Genomic DNA, 8,451 nt, shown 5'->3' with positions numbered 1-8,451 from the left:
AAACAAATTACGGAAACTAAGACGGAAGGAAGAACTATAGCAAATGGTCAGGTGATATAACGGCAGTTCGGGTGGTCTCAAGCAATGACAGACGACAGCGAAAAGTTTTTATGCAAAAGCTGACGTTTATCACTCTTTTTTTATCTGAGCACGCATAAAGTGCAAAGATCCTTCGCTTGCGTTTTTGTTTCTCGCGGTGCTTTTCGTGTCGCCCGGTTCTCTTGCGAGCAGAATCGCCACATTCTCACTAAACATAATAATTGGGAATTCCTGCCAGTGTTCCCTGCTCATTATTTCACAAGAGAAGCTCTGATTATGTGTCTGCATAACTGGGGGAATCATCTCAAAGGCAAAGCTGAGTATTTACAGAGTAGCCAGCCGGTATTTACACTGGCTAACCTCCTTGTCTTTCTTTCCATTTCTCTCTCTCTCTCTCTCTCTAAATTACGGCATGTCTCTGGACAAGGAAAGGTACCTGCACTGTGTGTAGTTGTAGAGAAATTTAAATTGAGCTCCTCTCGTCCTTCCGCATTGGTGTCTTTAGATCGTCCTGGCATTCAGCATCATTGAGCTACGCCAGGCTTCCCTAAACAAATTGAAGGAACGGCTCCGCTTCAAAGTCGAGGCACTTTCTTTACATCTCGTAGGACATCGCCTCTGTCTTTGCTGAAGCAACTATAAAAAATAAGCTGCTTCTCGAAGTCTCGCGCACATATTTTGTCCATTGCTTTAAGCGCCTGGCTTACTTTCAGGAATTTCTTGACGCCACTGGTGCAGTAGTTGAAGATCAGATGGCGCCGCGAAGAGCGAAAACTTCTCGTGTCCTTTGCCATACCCAGATTTACAGCCAGGAACAAAACACTGTCCTGTGGCTCAGTCTCTTCACGCACAAGTATAAAGATACCTTGTTCCTTTAGGCATGAATAAACATGCTGCAGACATGGTAAACAAAGCGAGGAAGGCGAAAATTTCGCACCTTCGCTTCCGCGCAGACGTTGAGGAGTGAAAAACAAGTACTTCTGTTGTGTCTTTTTGTACGGCATCATTTATCGTCTGTTTCCTCTAAAGACATGTAAAAATTTTTCGCATACGTGCATAAAAGTGCTACCGCGTGTTTATTTGCGTTTTTATTGTTTGTGCGCATATATTTTTTGTGCTTGATTGCTGTCACATTGAGGCGGACGAGGCCCCACGTTTCTAGCAGACGACAAGCTCTACGCGTGCCGTCCTGCATGGAGGTAAAAAATCATGGAGGTAAAAAATGGCCGGCGCTGGTGACACGCGCGTGGCACCAGCGAAGTCCAAGTGGAGAGCGCTGCTGCCACGCAATGACGTCACCAAAAAGAAAGCAGTTTAACAGAAGACATGAAATGCTAGTATTATCGTTTTGTTGTTAAATATACTTCGTCGAAATATATAGAGCATTTGATTTAATGCCGCGTTTTAAAATCGAAAATGACTGTGGGCGCCTACACATGCGTGCACGCAGCGGGGGAGGGGATCGCACAGAACACCCATACTGGGGATCGCACGAGACGGTCTTTTCGTCGCTGTGGCTACTTGTGGCCGTGTGGTGTGTACTGTGTAGTATCAGTGAGTGCGAATAACGTTTCCCTTACGAAGATAATAGTGAATCTTCGAAGGAACTGCATTGCATCCACAAAACGGCACCACATGTCGCCTGCTATGGATTGGCGGTTTCGGAGAGTCGTGTGGTGACACTGCGCCGCCGACTGCATGGTGCCGACAGAGATAATTCGTGTGTTGTAGCATGTGTCGTAGACTGTTGCTAGTTTTAGTTGTGACTGCGTCTTCCAATATAGCCGGATGCCTGTTTAGCCTTCGACACCACGTTACGGTGGCTAGATGGGTAACACGTCGAGACACTGCTCACGAGCTCGAAAACGCAGAATTGATGCGCGCCGCCGTTGGACGATCGATGTAGGGTGCATAGATATTTCCAATTATCACTTTGCAAGATAGGAGTGCCTTTTGTCGATAAACAAATTGCATTCACGCATTTTGCCTCCCTTTGCGCACGCAGAAGCCTAGTCAGTCTAATGACGCGAAAGTCTGAACGTGAAACGTGAATCTAACAGAAAGGCATGTCCCCGCCTGAAGGCAGTCAGCAAGTGTCTGTGACGAGTTTTAAGTGACTTACACGAGGCTGGGGATTGAACAGTGTGTGTAACGCTTCTGCTTTAGTCTGGCGAGTGCCCATCCCGCTTTCATGAACCAATTGAAATGTCCAATGTATTGGTTGCTGTAGCGAGACAGCAATTCCATAGCAGCAGTGAAAATTACCCGTGGAAGTAATAGTAATGCGATGGGGTTTTGTGGTGATTGTCATTATGTAGCGTATGCATGGGAATACAATCATTTCCACCCTGTGCATGTGTGTAGATAAATGGTTTATCTCCCGAGATTATGGGACAGCAGCTAGCTGGTGTTGTAATTATCTTCAGTGGATCTCTTACTGTACAGGCTATAACAAAACCTCTCTACTTTTATGTGCCTTCTTTTTGCAATTGTCTTCGCTCTGCAAGGAAAGCCAAGCTTCTCTAACTAAGGTGTAGAAGGCTTGTGCGACTTCAGCTGAACTTGAAGCAATCAGCAGGAGTCAAGCACTTGTGTAGAGTTTTACTGGTGCATGCACCCTTAGGGGCTCATTTCTTATTGAAAACACTACCATAGCATTTTTTTTCTTTCTGTTTTTAATGTTGTATGCCTTAATAACATGGTTAGAATATAGAAGTACTTCTGTGAATTTAGGAAATGTTGTTCAATGAAGGCCCATCTAAGAAATGTGGGGTCCCTGACGTAATTCCTAATGCATTTTCGTACATTATTCCCAGTGGGCTCCTCAGCATTGCTATTATTTTTCAGTGTTCTCTCACAACAGGTATTGTTCCTTCATCTTGAAAACAAACGAAAGTCCTCCCCCTTTCTAAATCTGGTAAAAGCGTGCTTTTGTAACTATATATAGATTGATCTTTTTTACACCTTAATCTAGTAAAATGTAATACATAGCTTATAAGCATATTGTTGAATTCGTTGAATCACATAATGCCTATCTAAGTTTTAACAGGTACATTCGATTCGCCTGCACCATCTGAACCAGTTCATGAGGTGCTGCACCCTGCCATTCGTTTCAGCGGTGAAGCAATGGTGACCGCTGAACCACGCCGTTCGTTTCAAAAGGTGCAGGGCTGGTTCACGATTTTGCTGCACCCACTCCATTGTCGGTGCTGCCTTGGTGCAGGCGTACAGGCGCGAGGCAGCAGCGCAGCAAACCACACAGCACACGGGCATGAGCGCCATTAAAACCCCGCTTATGCACATCTGATGTATCTATGCAAGTGTGGTGTGTGTATTTATGCCCAAGAATTCGATCATATCTGCAGTTCAGGACCTCTGAAACTTACGCTCTCTGTGCACATTATTCGGACATAACATAACGCCTGCACCGCCTCTGCACCTTGGCATTTGTTTCGAGTGTCGCACTGTGCCTGCACCACAATTTCTGAACTTTGCGTGAACCACTGTGAACTGGTTCACAGTGGTGCAGGCGAATCGAACAGACCTAACATGGCATTTTGCATGGATTTAGTACCATCTTGCCGTTTATGGAATTCACTCACTGCCTCACTTGTGCTTTTGACATTAGAATCCAGTTAGATGCCATTTTTGTTATTTTTGTTCCGTTATTTGTTCTAACTGCTGAACAAGCTGAGCATTATCCTTAAAACTCTATATTACTTGACTGCATTTCTAACTTTCTCTTAAATTGTTTGCAGTTTGTTAGTTTCAACTCGTTTGATTCTGCCATACTAGGTGCCATCAGGTGTTCTTTAGGCGTCTGTGCTTGCCAACTTACTATTTTTACTTTACATAAGTGACCTTCCCAGTAACACAGAAAGTAGCGTTTGATTGTATGCTGGCGATTGTTTTCTATATCCCGAAATTAATTCTACTTATGACTGTCAATGCCAGAATTATTCATTTTCCCAATTTTGTGCCTTGTGTGAGGCTTGGCAGGCAGTGAATGATTTCAACAAAATTGTGATATAGTCCTTCGTAAAACATACATCACCAATTATTTCTATCTATTCAAATAACAGGCTAACTTTAGACAGGGTTTTTCAATACAAGTGCTTAGGCTTCATCTTGCCTTATCATTCATCCTTGTCAAAGCATGTTGATATTATTTGTGTTAACGCTTTTCATGAACTACTATAGCTGCAGCGAATGCTAAAATCATCTACCAACAATGTTAAACTTCTCATATAAATTGGGCTAATATGACCTTTTCGAGAATATGGTGGAGTTGTATATGGAATGTGCACAAGCTACCAACATTAACAAACTGGAAGCCGTCCAGAAGAATGCCATTTGCCTTGTTTACAGACAGCTCGACCGTTACTTTCCCCATCCAGTCACATTTTCCTTGAATTATCAATGTCTGTTAAACTTGCACTATCGGGGTTTGAAAGCCGGTATTGTTTGTTATGGGGGGGCTTCACTAGCTTTGAAAGGTTAAATTAAAGCTACGTTTAGACAAATACAAGAAAAGAGATAAATGTTGAGGCTATGTTTGTCAGCTTTTATTTGTTTGCTTTGCTTGAAATATTTATAATTGCATTGCAAGGCCAACTAGTTTGAAAGTGAGCGCTCATTAAAGATGCCATGGGGGGGCTGCGAAGAAAGATTTTTAAAAATTATATTGCCATTCGACTGAGAATTTGTGCTGTCAAATAGAGAAAGACAAAAGAGAGTTTTATGTGTAAAACTGTCTTTCTCAACATAATTAAAAAATTGAATTTAGATTGCAAATTAATTGCATCATAATTATTGTATACAACCAAGTCTTCATTGCAGACCTTCCTGCACATATTTACTGTTGTGACGTAAGCTATCACAATTGGTCCGTTCGATTCACCTGCACCACTATGAACCAGTTCACAGCGGGGCACAAGAAGTTATAAAAATTGTGCAGCTCAATTAATTTCATCGGTACAGGCACAACGCGACGCTCTAAACAAATGCCGAGGTGTAGACACAATGCAGGCATTATGTTTTGCCCGCCTGAAGAGTGCCATTTATGTCATTTTGAGAGGTCCTAAACTGCAGGTATGGTCGGCTACTGAGGCGTAAGCACACCTCGCGTTGCTTAGGTACGGCAGACATGTGTAAGCATGGTTTCAGTGGTGCTTACGTCCGTGTGCTTTATTGTCTGCTGCTTTGCACCAGCACGCCTGCACTATGTTTTGCCACCGTCTGTAGGGAACGTGCAGAAAAATTGTGAACCAGCCCTGCACCTTTTGTGATTCTTTTGAAATTAATGGCATGGTTCATAGGGCACCATTACTGCACCTCGTGAACTGGTTCAGATGGTGCGAATCGAACAGACCTAGTGTAATGGCTACTTGGGACAATGCATGCACATTGGATACAAAGTTTGGGGTATTGCACAGCAGCAAACATGGATTGTGACCTGTGACACCATTATGTAACACATTTTATTTATACTTCAAGAATATGTAATCACTATTAAAGCACAAAAATAAATGTATAAGATACACATGGCCCTTCTAGATATCTTAAATGGCCACTCAATTTGTTCCATGTTCAGCATTGTTTACCAGCGACCACAAGTGCAAATGCAAATACACAGTGCAAATGCAGCATTGTGTTTATACCAGATTAAGTGAGCATTAAGACGTTGCTTAGTGAAAACGTCCCTTTACACTTCTTGCCTGCAATGTGGTCAGTGTGGGTGCAGGCCTATCTTCGAAAAAACAGTCTGCACTGGAGTAAGCGTGTAGGCATGCATGGCACTCCATTGAAGCGTACCTTATAAAAAATAATGCAGACATGAGGATCAGTAGAATGTCAATCATGATTAATAGCCTTCACTTCATTTGCTTGATTTTTTTTCACATTGCTTGATGTGTGCGTATTGTTCTTGTATATATAATTGAATAAAAAATTCAGTTGCAAGTCAATGCTCATTTTGTGTTTTCACTGGCCTTCATACTTTGTGCACTGTTTCTAGTCTTTCAATAATGCAACAACTCGCCCCGCTCTCAATTCTCCTAGCCTCAGTATGGTAGTTTAAAGTCACGCGAGAAAAAACACAATGTAGCGTATCATTGGATACAGGGCCATTGCGCTATCTACGGAAATGACTGTGCAGATAAGGCCGCCCGATCTGCTCATGATGGTCTCCACTCTGCTATTATACCTCTATCCAGAACTGACACAGCTGCAAGGCTTCGTTCACACGCACATGAACTTGCACTTGCACAGTGGAATTCGACGGAATTTACCAAAGCTCGCCTCCACAGCTTGGATCAGAATCTACTGCTCCATCTTCTATCAGGAATATCTGGAGCTGAGGAGGCGCTTCTGTGCCACTTGTGGCTTGGCAGGGCCTTCACGAATGCTTACTCATTTCGGATCGTAATGGCCAACAGCACTACATGCGATAACTGTAGCTGCGAGGAAGCTATCGCCCACCTTCCCTGTGAGTGTCCTCGCTTCAGTGCGGCCAGGAAAGAACTTTCAAGAGCGTTAGACCTGACAAACGCCCTTTGGCGGAGGAAAGGATCTTGAGACACTGGCCGAGACCGTCCTCAGCACAGAAGGCTTTGAAAGCATTGTTGTGCTTCTTACGGCCTTAGAGACAGACTTTAAGCAGTGCCATATTCTTTCATTTTTTTGTGCTTTTCTTTCCCCCCCCCCCCCCCTTTATTTGTAACATCTCTTTTCTATTATCTTTTATTCTCCTTACCCCCTTTTTCCAGCACAGGGTAGCCAGCCGGTCAGAACTGGCTAACCTACCTGTCTTTCCATCTATTCTTCCTTCCTTCCTTTTTTAAAGTCATTTGTTAAAATGAGAATCCAATAAACATGAAAACTGTTTGTATTACAATAACAAAGCTTTTACTGTTTGAAGCATGCAGTTTACACCTGTTGGCACAGGAAGATTTGAAAGAGATGCACAGAGTGTTACAGTGTACATCGCAACGTTGAACGGTCCTGTCTCACCCATGAATACTGCAATATCATCATAGGCATGCAGGGGTCTTGCACTGCAAGTCAGAGACACCTTCTCCAGGGCTTTCTTATTCTATTAACTGTCAGCCTCTTGCATTCATAACTTGGTTATAAATTTCTTACCTGATTTCCCATCTAAGTTCCTGCATTTCATTCTGCTGTTTATACCTAATTTTTAAGCTCCTTTCTTTGAATGAAAAGTGTTACATTCATTTTGTCTCAAGGTGTTTTCTAATGTGCCAAGATTAAAGATTCTGCTTTATCAAAGCTGATCCAATGGCAAAAATATTCTCAGCCATAAAGGGTGCTCATTGAGACATGAGGCACCATGTCCCATGAAACATCAATCAGTTTTATTTTTAAATAAAAGCTCACCAGTTCTTGCTTGCCAATCTACATCTTTACACCACTAAGCACCACATGGTCTTCCAGAAAAGAAGGTTCCACAACTATTTAAATACACACATTAAACATTTTTTTCTCAAGGTCACCTATGTTTCTTTTTTTTTTTTTTTCAGTTGCAAAATGCAAAGTAGGTAACGTGCAGCTTTAGTGCATCTGCTGTTGACAGAGCTGAGCTGACATGAAGGTGAAAAGACATACATACACATATCAACACAATGTAAAGATATGGCTTTTTAAAGACATGTTGCACTGCAAAGGTGAATTAAAGGTCGGCAGGATTCTCTGGTAATGTGGCACACACAATACAGCTAGGATACAATGCAGATTACTTTGCATTTACTCGTATGCTTTTTTGGTGTTTTGTGGCATAAAAGAAAGCTGCAGAATAAGTCTGCATGCTCTAGTGTCATTTGTATAATATCATCAAAACTGATTTAATTACAATTCAGTGGTCCACCAAAGGCACCATCAGCCAGCTAAGCCATTCTTGTGAGATAAGGCTTCTCGGCTTGGTCTGTGCATATGTTAGCTTTGGAAATGTCCTTTCACACAAACTTGTTACAGAAACTGTGGTCAAGAAGGCAACAGAAATTTTTGGAAACTGATTTGTCCACCCCAGTTTTTTTTTTTTATGGTGCTGGCTTTCTTGATGCTAGTTTGAGACTTAAGAAGTTACATCTCAGCATGCAAGCTGTCAAATTACATGTATTTCAGAGGAGCTAGACAGAAACAGCCATTTCATTATTCCCCACATAAAGGTCCAAAAGGCTCTACATGAAAACTATGAGATAAAATTGTGTAAATCCCATGCAGTGTGGGAATTGATGTTATGCAAGGTGCTTTGCAGGCTACTTTGCAGGCTATGCAAAGGTGGAGCATTGCTGTCGGGTGTTTCGAAATCAACACTCGTGTGAAACTTGCTTTGAATCGCTGTTCATACGGAGGCGACCAACAACCGGGTGGGTGTGCTGCTGTTGGGGACACCCG

Source organism: Dermacentor silvarum, chromosome 3 (assembly GCF_013339745.2).
Source record: "Dermacentor silvarum isolate Dsil-2018 chromosome 3, BIME_Dsil_1.4, whole genome shotgun sequence".
In the NCBI taxonomy this organism is placed as follows: domain Eukaryota; kingdom Metazoa; phylum Arthropoda; class Arachnida; order Ixodida; family Ixodidae; genus Dermacentor; species Dermacentor silvarum.
The sequence above is the reverse complement of the archived record's forward strand: the minus strand, read 5'-3'. Positions refer to the sequence as shown.